Source organism: Salminus brasiliensis, chromosome 3, assembly GCF_030463535.1.
Source record: "Salminus brasiliensis chromosome 3, fSalBra1.hap2, whole genome shotgun sequence".
Lineage (NCBI taxonomy): Eukaryota > Metazoa > Chordata > Actinopteri > Characiformes > Bryconidae > Salminus > Salminus brasiliensis.
Window position 1 is genome coordinate 49,072,846 of NC_132880.1, and position 21,221 is coordinate 49,094,066.

Genomic DNA, 21,221 nt, shown 5'->3' on the forward strand with positions numbered 1-21,221 from the left:
AGTAGAAACATGCTACATTTTCTCAGTTACATTTGCTTAAGTAACTTAACTTAAGTAACAAAAACTTACATTTTTTATACTTTATACTTTTACTCGAGTACATTTGTGAGGTAAAAATGTACTTTGACTCCATTATGTTTGTTTACATTCCTCCCGTTACCTTTGTTAACAATTTTTAACTAAATGCATCTTGTTTGTTTTGTCCTCAGCATCAGATAGCTCCCTTCACCAAAACTCACATGCAAATTCGTTCTCCTATCATAATCATCTTATGGGACTTTGACCAATCAAATGTAGCTATAAACTGAAAACTACAGGTACCGAATCATAACACTGTGGGCTTAGCTGGCGGAAACTTGTGATGCAGTTGAAGAGTTGAAGGATATCATAAAAATATACTTTTTGTGCATCTCACATCTGTAATTACTTTTATTACAATTAGTTAGAAGAATTAGAAGAAAAAACGTTGTGGGCATTTTTGATTTGGTGCTTGTATGTGATCCATAAACAAGGCCGTGATATTGCAGCTCTATTTTGATCATTAAATTATGGGAGGAAGCAACTCACTACTTGAGTAATCTTTTTACCGAATACTTTCTTACTTTAACTCCAGTAATAATTTAAATTCCGACTTTCACTTCTACTTTTGAGTAAGTATTATTTTGAAGTAACAGTACTTTTACTTGAGCTCTGATTTTGGCTACTCTACCCACCTCTGTATGTTCCTCTGGGTTTACTGAAATGAAGGGAGGGTGGCAGGTTTGGATGCAGTAAGTGAATTTATTTGAGTTGATCTGGTCAGAAGAGAGCAGGGGTCAAAAAAAGGCACATCAGGGTTCATTAAACACAGTAACCTGGTAAAACAACAAACAACAGGAAAGCCCTTAAGAAAAACACCTCATTAAAAGAAACCTTAAACAAATCAAAACGGGAACAAAGTGAATTACAGGAAACGGAAAAATAAGCTGTAGTCCTGCAGGACAGCCAGAGACGTGTATTTAAACCCTCCTGGGATAAACGTGCCGATCATTCGGGCAGAGGAACTTTCCTTGCAGTCGTCAGCTCCAGTTCCCCGTCTAGCTTCTGCCAAACCAGTATGATCACACACTGATTGTTTCCAGCATACACCTGAGAGAGAGAGAGAGAGAGAGAGAGAGAGAGAGAGAGATAGAGAGAGATAGAGAGAGATAGAGAGAGAGAGACAGGGAGATAGAGAGAGAGAGACAGGGAGAGAGAGAGAGAGAGACAGAGAGAGAGAGAGAGAGAGAGAGAGACAGGGAGATAGAGAGAGAGAGAGACAGGGAGAGAGAGAGAGAGAGACAGAGAGAGAGAGAGAGAGAGAGAGAGACCGAGAGACAGAGAGAGAGAGAGACAGAGAGAGACCAAGAGAGAGACAGAGAGAGAGAGAGAGAGAGAGAGAGAGAGACAGAGAGAGAGAGACAGAGAGAGAGAGAGAGAGAGAGAGAGAGAGACCAAGAGAGAGAGACAGAGAGAAAGAGAGAGAGAGAGAGAGAGAGAGAGAGAGAGAGAGAGACCGAGAGACAGAGAGAGAGAAAGAGAGAGAGAGAGAGAGAGAGACCAAGAGAGAGACAGAGAGACAGAGAGAGAGAAAGAGAGAAAGAGAGAGAGAGATAGACAGACAGACAGAGAGAGAGAGAGAGAGAGAGAGACAAAGACAGAGAGAGAGAGAGAGAGAGAGATAGAGAGACCAAGAGAGACAGAGAGACAGAGAGAAAGAGAGAGAGAGAGAGAGAGAGAGAGAGAGAGACAGAGAGAGAGAGAGAGAGAGAGAGAGAGAGACAGAGAGACAGAGAGAGAGGGGTCAGGCTTGCTCCTGCTTTGGGTCAGTGTATCAGAAAGATTTTTCTTAATGGACCTTTAAGACCACACACACTCCTGCACACACCTACCTTGATGTTATAATTCCGTCCTTCTACAATTTGTTGTTGATAATTCAGAGCATCAAACACAGGAAAATTATTTCCCATCTTCTTCTCCACTACAGGCTTTATCTGAAATCCAAAATAATAAAGCAAAGGAAGATCAAACATCAGCACCTGCAGAACCCAGATCTGAAAGTCACCTGGAATGAAACCATGAAGTCACTGTTTTCACAATAACACTCACTAATGTGATGATCCTGTTGATGGATTCCTAATTTAATGATTCATTAATGATCCATCAAACACCACTGGATAAAATAATATTTACTAGTGGTGTCAATCAATGTAAAGCTTTTAATTGCATTAATTACAACAATCTTCTGTAATTAATTCTGATTAATCACAAGTTAAAATTATAACTAGCACAAGTTTGCAGATTGATTTGTGTGTTAATGCATTAATGTAGACAGCACAAATAATAACACAATTATTATCACTGTGTTGATTTAATAGTGCACATAGTTTAGAGCAGACAACAATCTCTAAATCTAAAACTCCTTTTTACAGTGTTCTAATCAATATGCTGCTCGTTGCTCAAGTGATAAAAATAACAGCAATAATAATAATAACAATAATAACAATAATAATAAAACAATAATAATATAAATATTAAAATTATTATTACTATTATTTTACATTCCTATACAACACAGTACAGAAAGAAAGTACAAATAAAGGAAATATTTAATAAAAATAAAATATACACTACATATTAAAGTACAGTAAAGTAAGTAAAGTCAATCAGAATATCTAAAGGTTTGAACTGTTTGCTAGATTAATCTAAAAATGTTTTCCATATCTATTAGATGTATTTCAGACTCAGTCAGATTTTGTCAGTATAATCCTTTTCCTTTGATTTGTTTTCACAGTAACTATAAATTTAATCACTTTCAAAATGTTCAGAATGAATATTTATATAAATCACTGTGATTCAGAGTCACTGATTTGATTCTCCAAAACAATCAGCCAATAAAAATCAGATTAAAATAGAAAGTGTGAAGAAATTCTCCTTCACCTTACTGCAGATCTCCTTCACCTCTGCATCGGCATCCTTCCAGTCACTCCAGTATCCAGTTTGGGAAGAGCTCATGGTGTTTCAGGTGTGTTCAGGTGTGTTCTACAGTACAACAATAATAGTGGAAACGGTAGATTGAGTAGAGCTTCTGTGTTCACTGTAATTCTCTTCTATTTATATTGATTTGAGTCAGCATCATCACACCCCTCCTTTTTTCTGCAGTGTCTGTTGTCTTCTCCCCATGTTCATTACAGACCAGCAGGAGGGGACTTTCCTAAAACTGGTCCCAAACAAGAACCTGTCATCACAATGGAACAGGAATGTGAGAACGTGGAAGTGATCTATTGTTACCTGTAAAAATTCAAATGTAGAATAATGTATTTCCAAATTCATGGATAAACCAGTTTCTTCTTCAACTGTGTGACCCCTATTTTTGGCTCCACCTTGTTTGGATCAGCGTTTGTAATAACTGTGTAATAAATCCGGCGGTTCTTCTGAATCAAGCAAACCTTTCCATGGAAGACGTTTTTGTAAGGACTTGGAAACTTATCACAGCTTTACTGATGACTAACCCATGACATTTTTTCCCACCTTCTGCAAGCAAGGCTACTACTGGACTTCACCATGATCTTGCCATCTCTTTCTAGAACTCACTGCTCACTCCATCTACAAAAGCATGAAGCCTTGGTGTTGTCATTCTCGACTCTTGTTGCAAATCTGACTTGGTCACGCAGATTTCTCCTTTACAACATCTAGAGAATTTAACCTTTCCTCCTAGAAGCATTTCAAGACTTGACAACTGCAACTCCCTTCTGGCTGGTCTCCCTATGTGCACACAGCAAATTCTGTTTTGGAATAAACTCCCTGTGAGTTCAAATCAACCCATTTTGAGTGTACATGCATGACCATCGAATACACTCTACTTCTGGGAGTTGATCTTTTAACTCTGTTCAGGAAATTCACGTGGGAGCACTGTGTTACACTGGCATTTCTCTGGAAATCGATTCTTCAGGTGCAGGTGGCCTTTGATAAGATTGTGATTCTGTCAATAGTCATCAGTGGAGCAGAAGTAGAGCCTTATGTTTAAGTTCTAAAGGTTGTAAGGTAGTAAGTATATTTCCTTATCTTCAGTTAAGATTATTATTATTATTATTATTATTATTATTATTATTATGAACAACAGTATTATTATTATTATTATTATTATTATTGTTATTATTATTATTATTATTATTATTGTTGTTATTATTATTATTATTATTATTATTAACAACAGTAATAATAATAATAATCATCATCATCATAATAATAATCATCATCATCATCATCATCATCATCATAAACATGGTTTATAACAGACCCTTTAGGGTTCATTAAACACAGCAATGTGGTAAAACAACAAACAACAGGAAAGCCCTTAAGAAAAACACCTCATGAAAAGAAACCTTAAACAAATCAAAACAATAATAAAGAGAATTACAGGACACAGACAAGACAGACAAGACAGACAAGCTGTAGTAAGTAATAATTCAGAGCATCAAACACAGAAAAATGCTTTCCTGTCTTCTTCTCCTCTTCAGACTTTATCTGAACTTCAAAGTAATAAAGCAAAGTAAGATCAAACATCAGTACCTGCAGAACCCAGATCAGAACCCAGTGGATTTAAACCATGAAGTCACTGTTTTCACAATAACACTCACTAATGTGATCATGTTGATGGATTCCTGATGGAGTTCATTACTGACCAATAAAACAGCACAGGCTAATTAACCCAATAATGATCACTATTGATTTACACTATTGAGTGCACATATTTTAGAGCAGACAGTAATCACTAAATCTGAAACTCATTTTACAGTGTTCTAATCAATAAAGTTGCTCAATAAGTGATCAAATTATTATTATTATTATTATTATTATTATTATTATTATTATTAGTAGTAGTAGTAGTAGTAGTATTAGTAGTAGTAGTACTACTACTAATAATAATAATAATAATGTTCATATTTGTTGCCGTTAATATTATTTTAGTTAATAATTATTAAACAAATTCTTCTTCACCTGCGTGACTTCATTTTTTGCTGCACCTGGTTTGGATCAGCATTTGTAATAACTGTGTAATAAATTAGGCGGTTCTTCTGAAGGAAGCAAACCTTTCTACGGAAAGGTGTTTTTTGTAAAGTCTGATGGAACAGAAAACAATGTCTCGTCATTCCAGCATTTAATATTTCTGAATTCAGATTTTTATTTTATTATTGAATGATGTTTATTCATGATCATGTTCAGGCTTCATGGTTGTGGACACATTTTTATTTTATTATATCAGAAGTGAACATCCCATAGCAATGATAGGACTGTTTATTATTCACTCAAGTACCTCCATAATAATTAGTTATTCTATTTTTTTTTAGCTAAGCAGAACACACTTTATTATTTTTATTTTACTTAATTAATTATAATGATTTACTTTTTGGATTAAAAATGCATTTCACAACGGATTTAACTGAACTCCAGGTGATGTTCAGGGACTTGGATATTTTTTATATATACATTCCCTGGCTTACACTCTTCAATATGTTTTTCTTGGAGCTGTGTGGAGTGTTGTTCTGTCTTCATGGTGTCTTCATTTGTAGTCAGGAAAACTGATTAACCAGTGACTGGAGCTTCCAGACAGAGTCTTTAAAAGGGGGTAAATATTTATGCATCTGCTTATTTTACAGCATATAGTTTTAGTTCATTCACATAACTTTATAGAAATCTGTTCTTACTTTGTCAAAGCCTAATCCTAACCCTCACCCGGCCCCTTAATCTCAGCCTAATCCAGTTAAACTCCAGTTCCTGAGGGTCTGATCAATGTTAGTTTCATCTAAAAAGGATCACTCCAGATAAAGTATCACCAGGTGTTTAACTGTGTTTATTCAACTTCATTTAATTTCTTAAAAAAATATACTGAGTGTTTATTTGAATAAAACATTTCAACAAATCATTTTTCACATGAAGTCGTTTTGTAGTTTTCCACTTTACAGTGTTTACCTCCAGATACGGGAGTGTTTGTGTTGTATTTCTGTGGAACACATACCAGATGAACAAACTGATGAGATGTCTGTTAATAGTCATCAGTGGAGAATAAGTAGGCTATTATGTTTACTCATGATTCCAAAGGACCTCAAACACCTGTTAACATTATTAAAGCAAATTAAATAAAAAAAACCCAAATATATAAGATAAGATAAGATAAGATAAGATAAGATAAGATAAGATGGTCCTTTATTAGTCCCGCAGTGGGGAAATTCACAGTGTGACAGCAGAAAGGGATAGCAAGACACTCAGTTACAAAAATTTAGATAAATAATTTACACTATATACACAATATAAATAAGAATTAAAAAAGCAATAAACAATATTATTTACAGCAAAAGACTCTTAATTGCACATGGGGGTGGGATATTGCACATAGTATTCCCTGAACATGAACATCTTTGTGTAGTTAAGTGTGTGTGTATGTGGTCCGCTGGGAGCAGTGCTGGTTGTGCAGTCTGACGGCAGCAGGAAGGAATGACCTGTGATACCGCTCCTTCACACACTTGGGGTGAAGCAGCCTGTCGCTAAAGGAGCTGCCCAGTGCTGCCAGAGTCTCATGTATGGGGTGGGAGCTGTTCTCCAGCATGGATGCCAGCTTGGCTGTCATCCTCCTGTCTCCCACCACCACCTCCTGTCTCCCAATATACTTATATAATAAGTATATTTACAAACTGAAGTTAACCAAAATAAATAATACATAAATAAATGATGCTCAAGTGCTTGGGAAGTTCTTCTTTTGAGTCTCAGTTTCTCACAGTTCTTCTCCCTTATGTGTTTAGAGAGTTTTTCATTGACACTGTCAGGCTTGTTCTGGCCACTGAGGTTCAGTGCTGGGTTTCTGCAAAGCTGCTTGGGGATGAGACCTGCTGTACATTTATTTTTAATTAAATGTAGAAAAATTTATCTATTGTTCCAGTGAAGAACATCTGACTGCATTGGGAGGGCCTTTGTGATGTATACTAAGCCTCTCCCACACCTCTATGATCCTGACAGTATAAATCAAGGAACGTAACAGTGACAGGACTAGAACTTGGTCTGATCCTTCAGTTCCTGTGTCTCCATCGCTCTCCAGAACAAATCTCCAGCAGTGAAGCAGAATGTCTACTGAGAAACCTGAAGAGGAGAAGTCTAAAGAGTGGAGTGATGAGGTTCCTGCCACGCAGACTGAGCAGGACATCTGTGAAAAGGTAAATAATTAAGATTTATATAAACACAGAAATCTCAAGACTGCATCTCTCTCTCTGATAGGAACACAGCAGTGGAAATTGATGTGGATGATCTTCAGTACAGAGGTCTTTGATTGAAGTCATAGAAGAACCATTTTTGTGAAAGTGTGTAAAAAAGCATTTAAAGGTTTAAAGAAGTCAATTAGTAAAAGATAATTTATTATATAATAATATAATTATTTATTATATAATTTAATTCTCTAATTTAAAGCTTCTTCACACCTCTTTTACAGATCCTATACCCATCTCATTTATAAAAAATATTTTTTTATGGAACCAAAAGATGTTCTTCTACATTTACATTTACATTTACGGCATTTAGCAGACGCTCTTCTCCAGAACGACTTACAAAAAGTGCCTTGACATTTACTCAAGAAAAACCTCAGCTAGTTAGAAGACTAAAAATTCAAGGATACCTTTAAGCTTTAGACTCTACTAAACACAAGTCAGTAAGATGACCACTCTACTATTCGCCCAAGTCCTCTCAGAAGAGGAGGGTCTTCAGTCTGGGTTTGAGGACAGCGAGCGTTGGACTCTGCTGTTCGGACACCCAGGGGAAGTTCGTTCCACCACTTCGGTGCAGGACAGTAAAAAGTCTGGATGCTCGTCTTCCGTAGATCTTAAAGGATGGCGGGTCGAGCCAAGCCGTACTTGAAGCTGGAAGGGCTCTTGGTGCAGATCGGCTTTTGACCATTGCCACCAAGTACGGAGGGGCTGGCTGGTCCAGTCTTGGCTTTGTAGACCAGAGTCAGGGGTCTGAATCTGATGCGGGCACTATTCAAAGAGCACTTTGTAGCACCTTCATAGTTGGAGTGGTTTGAATGCTTTGAAAGTTTAATTCTGTGTATCTTTGTTTGATGTGATTTTGTGTGCTCGATCTATCTTCTCCAGGTGAGACCTCAAATCAAAGAGAAATTCCAAATCTTCCAGGCCTTTGCCTACAGAACAACAAAATTGGTTGGTGTAGGAAGATGGGACATCAAGGTGAGTGTATATGAGTGTTTGTACTGTTCCTCTTCCCCATTCGCCTAGCACTGAGGGAAAGGGTCAGAATGCACTCACTTCAGGACAGATCAGAGAGCATAGAATCAGTCAACTGGTCTCTTTCATAGAAACACTAGGAGATCAAACACTAGGCGTGTCTCTGGTTTGTAGATTTTAATAATAGATGTGTGTTTGTTGCAGGTGTACGTGGGAGATGACAAAGGTGTTCGTCTGACAGTTTCCTGCAATATCAGTTCTTCTCTGGATTACAAATTGGACAAGATGCAGTACTTCACAATACAGTATGAACTGTTAAAGTGAAACACACACTCTCTCACCAATGATTAACCTGGGTGTTAAATAAACCTGAAGAAGAGATCAATCACAGTGGTGTCGTTATTTGAAGGAAGAATGAGAATAGATATTACTTCTAGAGATATTACTCTTCAAATATATAGAGTACTGTGTTACTCAGTGCAGAGTCATTCCTGTAGACATGGAGGTGAAGGTCTTTTAGCATACACATACAGTCATACATGGTACAGCTAGCCGTGAAAAGCTAGTTTGAGAACTGTCCATCACATGAAACAATAAGATATAATAGTACAAGAACACATCAAAATAATCATAAAACACATATAATTACAAATAATAGAATACAGCAAATTATATTAAAATTGCGAAAATAATATAACAAAAATATATAAATAATAAATAATATATATAATATATAAATGTATGTAAATGTATATGTAATGTATAGTGGAAAAGTAATATTTTTCCACAGTAAATATACACAATTTAGAAATATAAAAGCTCTAACAGTGTAACAATGTACAATAACAATGTAAAGATGAGCATCCTGAATGTAAAGTGAGTGTGCAACATAATGCTGTGCAACCAAATATATATTTAAAAATATATGAAATAATATTATATATATAAACATATAAAACAATAAAATATATATATAACAGTTAATATAAAAACAATTATTTTTGTTATATTGCACGTATGGTCACATTATTCCAGGATTTTAATGTCATTTATTTATCTGCCCGGCAGAATTTTAGCAACAGACTTGGTTTACATTTCAGGAGCTACAGGTCTTCACAGTGATCTCTCAATTTCCTTTGGGAACTCCATCACGTCATGTGCAGAGGTACAGAGCTTTGGTGTAGTTGTTGAGGAGTTAACCCTCAGCCTATGGTCTGTCGGTGGGCTGAAAGAGAATAGAGAATTCTGTGATTATTTCGGATTAGAGTTAAAATGCTAGCTAGCACGTCCTTGAATGTTTGGGCAGCAGAACAAATAAATGTGTGTATGTGTGTTTCTAATAGATTGTCTAGAGGAATCAGTTTATTTTTCTTATAATATCTCAGTGCAGTTTAGCCTTGAACATGATGAAGAACAGACACAGAAGCTTTTGGTGCAGCACAACAGATAACATCACAATCTACTAGTGAGCTACCACAGCATGTGAAAGACTGGGTTTGATTCCTGGTCTGGGTGACTACATTCACATTTATGGCATTTAGCTGATGCTCTTCTCCAGGGCGACATACAAGGTTACCAGTGTAGTGTTAGGAGACTTACCCAAGTACTCTTATTGGTGTAGCGCAGCATAGCCACCCAGACTGGGAATTGAACCCCAGTCTCCCACATGGTGGAGTAGCTCGCTATCAGATCGTGATGTTATCTGTTGCACCACACCAACCACCTAGGTTGGACTAGTCTGTGCTACACCAGTAAGTCCTTGGGCAAAACTCCTAACACTACATTGACCCACCTCTGTAATACGAGTAACCTTGTAAGTTGCTCTGGATAAGAGCGTCAGTTGAATGCTGTAAATGTAAATGTAAATCAGTCAGTGGGCTGGATTACTCTGTGTGTGTGTGTGTGTGTGTGTGTGAGAGAATGAGAGTTATTTATGAGATTTAATTTATATGTCAGCATACAGAAAGTGTAATCTTGTAAACCCTTACATCGCTACATAAAACCGCTAATTCATCAGTAGACTCTGTAAAGAGAGAAACCTGCAGAAGGACAGTTGAGGACAATTCATTTGTGTTAAATAAATAAATAAATAAATAAATAAATAAATATATATATATATATATATATATATATATATATATATATATATATGTGTGTGTGTGTGTGTGTGTGTGTGTGTGTGTGTGTGTGTGTGTTAAGGTTTGTAGATGAATTGTGTGTGTTAAACTTTTAATGTTGACAACATTAGTATGAACACAATTATTATTACTGTGTAGATTTAATAGTGCACATGATTTAGAGCAGACAGGGATTTCTAAAACCATTTTTTACAGTGTTCTAATCAGTAAAGTTGCTCAATAAGTGAGAAAATAATAATAATAATAATAATAATAATAATAATAAGAAGAAGAAGAAGAAGAAGAAGAAGTAGAATGTGTTTATTGTTGCTATTATTATATGTTATAATAAGACTGTGAATATACAACACTTCTACAGAAAGAATAACATAGTTCAATAAAATGTGGACTCAGTCAAAAACTAAAAACTCAGTCAGTATAATGTGGTTGGTGTGGTTGGTGTGGTGCAACAGATAACACCACTGAGCTATTACACCATATTACACATCAGATGGTGCGTAAAGGGAGAGCAGCCAGTAGAGAGCTGCAGTGGTCAAGTCTCGAAGTGACGAGAGACTAAAAGAGCACCTGGGCGACTCTCTAGAGAGGAAGGGACGAATTGATCATCGAATACACTCTGTGGCAGAGTTAAAGCAACTCTTTTTTGGGAGTTGATCTTTTAACTCTTTTCAGGAAATTCATGTGGGAGCACTGTGTTACACTGGCATTTCTCTGGAAATCGATTCTTCAGGTGCAAGTGGCCTTTGATAAGATTGTGATTCTGTCAATAGTCATCAGTGGAGCAGAAGTAGAGCCTTATGTTTAAGTTGCAAAAGGTTGTAAGGTAGTAAGTATATTTACTTATCTTTAGTTAAGATTATTATTATTAGTAGTAGTAGTAGTAATAACAATAATAATAATGATAATAATAATAATAATAATAATAATAATAATAAAAAATAGAAACATTTCCCCACGTTTCTACCTGGGAAAAATTTGGAAAAATATTCACACACACCTACCTATGCGATGATGTCACATGAGACAATTCCCGCTTGATGTCATTTCCACGTGATGACACACCCCCAAGTAACATCACATTCCCACGTGATGTCACTTTCCCATGGTCATAAATCTTTTTGGCATAAAGTGGTACTTATTACAACTGGTCTGTTATAAACCCTGTTTTTTATTATTATTGATGTTATTATTATTATTATTATTATTATTATTATTATTATTAATTACAACTGGTCTGTTATAAACCCTGTTTTTTATTATTATTGATGTTATTATTATTATTATTATTATTATTATTATTAATTACAACTGGTCTGTTATAAACCCTGTTTTTATTATTATTGATGTTATTATTATTATTATCATTAATAATAATAATAATAATAATAATAATAATAATAATAATAATAAAAACAGGGTTTATAACAGACCAGTTGTAAGTAATAATAATATTAATAATAATAATAATAACATCAATAATAATAAAAAACAGGGTTTATAACAGACCAGTTGTAATAAGTACCACTTTATACAAAATTATTTATGACCATGGGAAAGTGACATCATGTGGGAATGTGATGTTATTTGGGGGTGTGTCATCACGTGGAAATTTTATCCACGCGTCGTCACGCTGGAATTGTTTCATGTGATATCATTGCATAGGTAGATGTGTGCGAATATTTTTCCAATTTTTCCCACTGTAGAAACGTGGGGAAATTTTTCTAATTTTTTGTCCACGGTAGGACTTTTTTTTCCTATTTTTTTGTCCTACTCTAGGAATATGTAGGAGTGTGTCAAATTTAAGATAATTCTTTATTAATCCCACATCAACAAATGTAAAAAATAATTTAGGAATATACAGACAACATCAAAAATACACACACACACACACACACACACACACACACACACATATATATATATATATATATATATATATATATATATATATATATATATATGTATGTATATACCACCGTCTGAGCCTAGATTCTGTCCGAAGGAGTTTCCCAAGCAACAGACGGCATGTTCTCATCCTACTTTAGCTTTTTGTTTTCTCATGTTAGGTATTTCCTAAGCGACAGCTGTGCTGAAGACCCTCAGTGTAATCAAAAACAAGCTTATAACTTTTTACGCTTTGACGTTTGCAGGAAACGAAATATGGTATAGATTTCCATAAACCAGCTGTTGTTTTCTGTCACACGTGACTTGTCCCCACTTTAGGAGCTTGGAAAATTTTTATGACATTTTCCCACAGTTTTCCTGTGTGTGTATGTGTGTGTGCGCGCGACAGCTGCACCAAAGACCCTTAGTAAGAGAAAAGTCTTTTTTTGTTTTTGGTTTGACGTTTGGGTTTGAGTAAAGTAAAGTAAGGCACGCGTAAATGGTCGGGGTTGACGTTAGGGATGGAAAAGTAGCGGTACAAAACTGCTTTAAAAAACCCACCTCTTACCTTCGGTCTTCCACACATCACCAGAGAAAGAGCGGGACCCCAAACACACACACATACACACACTTTGAGGAAACTCAGTATGGATTCCAAACAACTTCCCAAGGAGGATCTTGAATCGATCGGACTTCTTTCACCAAGGAAATGTACAAAGAATGCGTTTGGAAAAACCTGCATTTGCACAACGCACCCGTTTCCCTGTGGCCTAAAAAGTTGCGGGAGCAAATGGGCGTAGAGGATCTCGCACCTACAGTCAAAGATGAAAGATGAAATATTTTGAGCTGCAACAGCTCAAAATATTTTCAAGGCCTGCAACATTCCTCCGGAATACTGGCCGGCCGTTATCAGAGAGGACATCAGGTCTGAAAATGTTGTTTGGAGGGAGAAACCTCCGGGGATGAACGTGACAAAAAAGGATGATGCGAAACAAAACATCAGGCTGGGGAAAAGAAGACAGAGCGACTTTGATTTCCAGTACTCTGATAGACTGTTCAGACGATGCCGGATTAAAGACTTTGAGACAAAATGGTCTCTGGTCACTTTACAGAAAAAAGAACAAAAACGGAAACACCTTCATCTGAGAAGGAAAAGAACTGTAACCTGCTCAATCAAACCATCCCGAAAACAAAACAGGTTGGTGAAATCCATTCTATGCTGGTTCAGACACGAAACTGTCTGTAAAGAAAGGAAAGGTGGACTGATAAGCGTTAAGATGAGATCCACCTTTCAACAACGACGCACAACGCCTACAGAGTTCAGCCTTTAGCGGGTCTTACATTTACATTTACATTTACGGCATTTAGCAGACGCTCTTATCCAGAGCGACTTACAAAGTGCTTTGCTATTTACCCAAGAAAACCTTCGCTAGTTAGAATAGGCTAATAATTCAAAAGATACCTCTAAGCTTGGACATTGCTAAACACAATACAATAAGGCGACCATAGAACTATTCGTCCAAGTACTCTCTGAAGAGGTGGGTCTTCAGTCTGCGTTTGAAGACAGCGAGTGACTCGGCCGTTCGGACACCCAGGGGTAGCTCGTTCCACCACTTTGGTGCCAGGACAGAAAAAAGCCTGGACGCTTGTCTTCCACGGATTTTGAGGGATGGCGGGTCGAGCCGAGCCGTACTTGAAGCTCGAAGGGCTCTTGGTGCGGATCGGCTTTTGACCATTGCCATCAGATACGGAGGGGCTGGTCCGTTCTTGGCTTTGTAGGCCAGCGTCAGTGTTTTAAATCTGATGCGGGCAGCTATAGGAAGCCAGAGGAGAGAACGCAGCAGTGGAGTGACATGGCTAAATTTTGGGACATTGAAGACGACCCGTGCCGCTGCATTCTGGATGAGTTGCAGGGGCCTGATGGTGCGCAGAGGGAGACCAGCCAGAAGAGAGTTGCAGTAGTCAAGTCTGAAAGTGACGAGAGACTGAACAAGGACCTGGGTGGCCTCTCTAGAGAGGAAGGGTCGAATTCTCCGGATGTTGTACAGGAGGAATCTGCAGGACCGAGTTACGTTTGCAACATGACTTGAGAACGATAACTGATCATCCATTACTACACCAAGGCTTCGGGCTTCAGTAGAAGGAGTGACCAGTGAGTTCTCAAAGGTGATGGCAAGATCGTTTCTTGGTCCAGCAGTTCCCGGGATGTACAGCAGCTCCGTCTTGTAGGGGTTGAGTTTGAGATGGTGAGCCATCATCCAAGAAGAGACGTCTGCGAGGCATGCTGAGATACGGGCAGAAACCTGTGTGTCAGACGGTGGGAAAGAGAGCATGAGTTGAGTGTCATCGGAGTAGCAGTGGTAAGAGAATCCATGAGAGGATATCACTTTACCAAGAGAGTGAGTGTACAGTGCAGTCCCTGCAGGTATGATGCAAACCATTGCCATGCAGAGCCGGTAATTCCAAGACCGGCAAGGATAGACAGGAGGATCTTGTGGTCCACTGTGTCAAAAGCTGCGGAGAGGTCAAGAAGGATCAGAACCGAGGACAGTCTGGAAGCTTTAGCTGCATGGAGCTTCTCTGTAACTGCAATGAGAGCAGTTTCAGTAGAGTGTGCAGCTTTGAAGCCAGACTGGTTAGGGTCCTGTAGATTGTTCAGAGTGAGAAAGAGAGACAGTTTGTTGTAGACGGAACGTTCGAGAATCTTTGAGAGAAAAGAGAGAAGAGAGATAGGTCTGTAGTTGCCGATGTCCAAGCTGTCTAGAGTTGGTTTCTTTAGGATGGGCACGACTCTGGCAGACTTGAAGGCCGATGGTACATGACCTGATGACAAAGAGCTGTTTATGATAGAGGAGATAAAGGGAAGGAGGTTTGGAGCGATTGTTTGGAACAGAGGGGAAGGAACAGGGTCTAGTGGACAGGTGGTAGGATTATTGGAGGTGAGAAGATGTAGGAGGTCATCTGTGGAAAGAGGAGAGAAGTAGGTCAGAGAAGAGGGAGGAGGAGGGCAGTGCCTAGAGAGCTGGGTAGAGGCGGGGGGGGAAAGATCGGCGGATCTTGTCAACCTTTTCTTCAAAGAAGGAGACAAAATCATCTGCAGACAGGGTAGTGGGAGGTGGGGGAGTAGGAGGGTTGAGGAGAGAGGAGAAGATGGTGAATAGTTTGCGTGGGTCAGATGCAGAGGATTCCAATTTCCCCCTGTAGTAGGATGCTTTAGCGGCAGCAACTTCCGTTCTAAACCTGGAGAGAAGAGACTGATAAGAGTGGAGGTCGGAGTCATGTTGTGACTTCCGCCACTTCCTTTCAGCCAGTCTTAGCTCTCTACGGTTGTTGCGGAGAACATCTGACAGCCACGGGGAAGGTGGAGAAGAATTTGCTGACCTAGGGGAGAAAGGGCAGAGAAGGTCGACAGAGGTGGAAATAGAAGAGAGGAGAGTGTCTGTAGCAGTTTCAAGTGGGAGAGAGGAGAAAGATTCAAGATGGGGAAGAGTGGTCAGGACAGTTGAGGCAAGAGCTGAGGGGGAAACAGAGCGAAGATTGCGGTGAAGAGTGGAAGAACTTGCAGAAGTGGTAGTTGAAGGAGCAGAGAGGGGGAGTGAGAAGGAGAGAAAGTGGTGATCAGAGAAGTCCAAAGGAGTCACAGCCACATCCAGAGCAGGGACAGGTCTGCTGAAGATCAGGTCCAGAGTGTTCCCTGCTCTGTGTGTTGGTGCAGACTGGTTGAACGCGAGATCAAAAGAGGATAGGATTGGGAGAAGGCATGAAGACTGGAGTTTCTCTGATGGAAGGTTGAAGTCACCAAGTAGAATAAGTGGGGCGTCAACAGGGAGTCCACTCAAGAGAACATCCAGTTCATCAATGAAACTGCCCAAAGGACCAGGAGGACGATAGAGAACAATGATGAGAAGTCTAGTGGGAGAGGAGACAGTAACAGCATGGTATTCAAAAGAGGAAATGTCAAGATTAGAAAAAGAGAGCAGGGTGAAGCGCCACAGAGGAGAGAGAAGTAAACCAGTGCCGCCGCCCCTGCCAGTCTTTCGTGGAGAGTGGGAAAAGACAAAGGCAGACGACAAGGCAGCTGGAGTTGCAGAGTTGTCCGGGGTGATCCACGTCTCAGTCAGAGCCAGGAAGTTTAGAGACCGAGCAGAAGCAAAAGCTGAAATGAAATCTGCCTTCTGCACTGCAGACTGGCAATTCCATAGTCCCCCAGTTACCATCACATTGGTATTGGAACAAGGTGGGTAAATGAGGTTACCGGAATTGCGGCGTCTGCACCGGTATCTGCACCTCCGGCTGCTGTCAGAGGTGAGGACAGGAATTGCAAAGCACATCTTCAAGTATAACAGAACAGAGTTGAGTAAAAAAGTTTTAGCAGCAGATATTCTAGCTAGGAGTCATGATGTCTAACAAACCGCTACAGACTTACACTCGCAACCCTTGTAATTTTCATCACTTTGACGTAGAATCTTAAACTTGACGATGGATGGCGTTTCCTACCCCGTTACTTCCTGTAACCGCCAAAGATGTCATGATGGGACTAAAATATTCTCTCAGGAGTAAGTAAAAAAGTCAAATAAGTAAAAATATAAATAATAAATACGTATATAACATGGATTCCTTTTTAAATATGCTAAATACCATATGCAATGCTACGTTGTATTAATAATACAAAACATGTTATATATGATTAATCAATGTAGGTTCACACATTTACGTCAAAAACATGATAAATATGGATTTGGAATAATACAATGTTTTGTTGTTTTGTGTGTGTGTGTGTGTGTATAAAATGAAATACATGAAAACAAGTTGAGGAACATGTTTAATAAAGAAATGACAGCGTGCATTTTTTATTTTTCACCAACATCAGGCTTCATTAGAATGTTATACAGGGATGCAGCAGCCTCTTCACACTGATCACTAAACTCCTCAGTGTGAAAATAATGAATCAACGCCTCAAAGGGATTTTTGGAAAGATAGTCGGACGAAGATTCTTCAGCTGTCAAATCATCTCGCAGCTGGTCGTCAAACATTTTCAGGATACTCACACTGTTGCTCATTCCATTCTCTGATCATATCCTTGAAAGCTTGTGCGCAGATCGTTTCCTAAAGCTTTGACATTTCTGTCATTTTATCATGTATTGGTTCTGGTATCATGTATTGGTACCCGTTTCACTCTCCAGACATGTTTCACAAACGTTTTCTTCGTCTTCTTCACGTCAACCAATCTCCTCATCCTTCACCTCATTATCATCAACAACTTCCGATTCTTTAACATCCACAATTTTTGCATCCTCATGTAACCCATGTTAAAATATGTCATGGCAAAACCTCAAGATATTGAACTATTAATACACTTAAATGAACAGAAATAGTCATTAATAAATAAATAATACTAACTAGTTCATATTAAAAGCCTGTACGATTAATAAAGGTGGTTAAAATATTAATTCAATAAAGCATTCATTCAATTAAACGCGCCATAGAGAAAGGTGCGCTGCCCTTTAAGACGACTTGGCGGAAAAGAAAGAAAAAAAAGACGAGCCGTGAGTGGGGAGCTCCGGAGCAGAGTCCGAGCAGAGGGGAGAAGTGTTAGCACAACCTGAAAATACAGCCTATTTTCTGAAAAAAAAATAGAGACTAAATCAGCTCTATATGTGGGTTTTTACAACTGAGTGCCTCATACACCGTAGCCTGTGTGGGTGCAGTGGACACTGGATGGCGAGCCAACCCCGGATCTTGTGCCTATTAACAGTTAAGAAGTGAACCCGATCCTCCTGTACGGTAGGACCTGGACTGCTCTGAGTTTTTTTAGTTTGAATGGAACACTTTTGCGTTCCTAAAGGAAAAAAGGGAAAGGAGCTACATTAAGGAGCGACGTGGACCCTGTGTTGTTCACTATTTTTTTTTCTTACCTGGAACATCCTGGAACATTCAGAACTGTTCTACAGCACGATCAAAATATTGAGCATTAAGTGTAAATTCACTTAATGGACTGACCCAAAAGCATTCTTTTCTCCCTGTTTTGTCATTTGGTTCTGGAAAAATATGTATGTGTTATGTTAATTGTGCATTGGTTAAGTGAAATACTGAACAGTAAGGGAGGTTATACAGTACTCTTTTAGTTCTAAAAGACAGACAAGGGTTGCATTTTGTTTTCTATTTTTTTATTTCATTTTTATTCATTGTTGTGTTTATAAGGTATTCCAAGTGGTTGATTTAGCAAAGAAGTTCCTGTGAAACCTAGGAGGAAAAAGAAAAATTCGTTAACTCTCACAATACTCAACCTACATAGGAGAGAAATATAATTGTAAATTTCCAACATAAAAAATACTTACCGTTTAACCGCCAAACCAAAAAGAATCTGCAGTCACACTAGAAGAATAAACCAGTATTGATTTAACCCTGTTGTAAACTGACTAATCTAAACGAACACAAATAAATTCATAGTGAATATAAGCTCAACCATTAACTGAACTTGAACTAATACGTCCTAAATAAAGCATAATAAATATAAACACAGTATAAAACTCAAAATACAACATTGTTGGTTTTCTGATTTTCTTTAATTTGATAACAGAAACATTTGTGCCAATTGTATATAAATGTCTGCCTGTCAAATGTTTGTTTACTAAACACCAAAATAACCCTTTATACTTGTGTCTCTGGTTGTTTATTATTGCACCACTCCCAACGAGCCTAGAACTGGTCCACTAACATAACTCTTTGTGATAGCCTCGGCACACAAGTGTTACACTCAGATCCGTCGCTCACTGCGGTTTCATCATCACCATTGCACACAGAGGATGTTAGGTTTGTCATCTTTACGTATATCACATCGTCTTCGGAACTTTCCTCGTCCGTAAGGGGTGAACCGACCTGACTTTCAATGCCGTTTTGCTTCTCGCTTAGTGAAGGTGGGGACAACCTCACCCGTTTGTTGTTTTCAAATTCATCGTCGACCTGGTCGTTTTGACTAGTCAGCAGCACTCTCGTCCCAGGTACGTCGCAGTCGATGCAGGTGCACTTGTCGCTCGCTGGTGACAGAGAAAGAAAATTGTTAAAAGGATCGTACATGATTACTGTGATTGAATAGTCAAACATGAGGCAACTCTATGGAAGCTGATTAAGGTCAAACACAAAACAAAACAAAACAAAAAACAGCGTTTTACTTACCAGTCAAAATGTGACGGGTTGTTTCATAGATGTCTAAAAGTTCAGATTCCAGCAGCGAACCTTCAATGATCTCCTCGGTCTCATTCTCCAGTGGAGCGAAAAAGTAAATCCTATGCTCCTCGTCATTTTCAGAAAAGTTTTCTTGACGTACGACCTCAGCCGTTTGCACCTCCAGCTGAACTCCGTAGGCGTTGACGTGGTCAGAGTTGATCAGATGATCAGAGTTATGCGTCGTTGTTGAAAGGTGGATCTCACCTTAACGCTAATCAGTCCACCTTTCCTTACAGACACAGAGAAGCCCGAATCGTGAACGGTGGTTCTCGTGTTTTGTGTCTGAACCAGCATAGAATGGATTTCACCAACCTGTTTTGTTTTCGGGATGGTTTGATTGAGCATGTACAGCTCTCTCTCAGTCAGCGTCACATTGGCCAGGTTACAGTTCTTTTCCTTCTCAGAAAAGGTGTACTTGCGAAAAACAACGTGACGTTCCCCGTTTTTGTTCTATACTAAAGGGAAACTAGAACTGAGAACCAGAGCCAAGCTCTATCTAAACAAAGGGGTAGCCGGAGAACCAGTTGCCGGAACTAGATAACCAGGCAAGCCCAACCTGAGTATACTGTGACTACCTCGTGAACTTGAGCCGCCAGGGAGCATAAACTGGACACAATGTAACGGGCTTGCCTCAAGAACCAGACTAGGAGATAGCTTGAACAGGCTAAGATACCAGCCAACAGGAACATGCCACTGACACGTGGAGATTCAATTCAGGACAGTGACTCTCTGTAGGGAGGCTTCATAAATGCTCCCAGTCCCAGGTGCAACACATGAACTTGAAATGAGGCGGAAGTCCATATATGGGCCTGTGGGCGGCGACCCGGGATCGCCCCAGGGGAGGGCGCAATAACGAGGGCCTGACAATTATAGCAAAGTTGTTCTTTTAATTTCTTATTTAACTGTTTCTTCCTTTTTTGTATGGGAACAGAATGAGTGATGTCATACCTAAAAGAAACAAACTTTGGGTCATGTTTTTTTCTGAAATCAACTTAAGTTCAATCTTAAATTTGCATCACACCTAATATTTGGTAAAATGTCCCATGACAGGTTACACCTCGACCAAATGTTTTTGGTAGCCATCAACAAGCTTCTGTGTGAGTGTGGCTTAGTATACCTGTCTTCCGTAACAAAGGGCATCCCAATACAGTCAGATGTTATTTACTGGAAGAAAATTAGCTCAGATTTAATTAAAAATAAACGTACAGCAGGTCTCAGGCAGCTTTGCAGAAACCCGGCACTAAACCTGAGTGGCCAGAACAAGCCTGACAGTGTCAATGAAAAACTCTCTAAATGCATAAGGGAGAACCACTGTGACTCAAAAGAAGAACTTTCCAAGCACATGAGCATAATTTATTTATTTATTATTTAATTTTACAAACTTTAGTTTGATCCCTGTCTGCTCAAAACTATGTGCACTATTGAAGGAACACAGTGATCATTATTAGGTTAACATTCTATTTGATATAGCTTTCTGCCTGTGCAGTTTTATTGGTCATTAATGAATCATTAAGTCCACAGAACTCCTTCAGGAATCCATCAACAGGATCACATTAAAGAGTGTTTTGTAAAAACAATGGCTTCAGGGGTGGATGTTTGATCTTACTTTGCTTTATTACTTTGAAGTTCAGATAAAGCCTGAAGTAGAGAAGAAGACGGTTTGATGCTTGAATTATTATTGACTACAGCTTGTCTTTCCATTTTCTGTAATTGTCTTTATTGTCTT

At 38.7% G+C, this 21,221-nt stretch overlaps 2 long non-coding RNA genes across 2 annotated transcripts; both read right to left on the reverse strand.

The window, feature by feature from the left end:
* Positions 1–1,997: 1,997 nt before the first annotated feature.
* LOC140551524 (uncharacterized) lies at positions 1,998–3,247 on the reverse strand. Its single transcript, XR_011979263.1, has 3 exons — positions 3,163–3,247; positions 2,980–3,060; positions 1,998–2,012 (listed from the first exon to the last, which is right to left on the reverse strand). It is a non-coding gene; the product is annotated as an uncharacterized lncRNA (long non-coding RNA).
* A 15,156-nt stretch (positions 3,248–18,403) lies between these two features.
* On the reverse strand, positions 18,404–19,641 carry LOC140551525 (uncharacterized). The gene is made up of 4 exons (XR_011979264.1): positions 19,445–19,641; positions 19,202–19,305; positions 18,607–18,643; positions 18,404–18,511 (listed from the first exon to the last, which is right to left on the reverse strand). It is a non-coding gene; the product is annotated as an uncharacterized lncRNA (long non-coding RNA).
* Between the last annotated feature and the right edge of the window lie 1,580 nt (positions 19,642–21,221).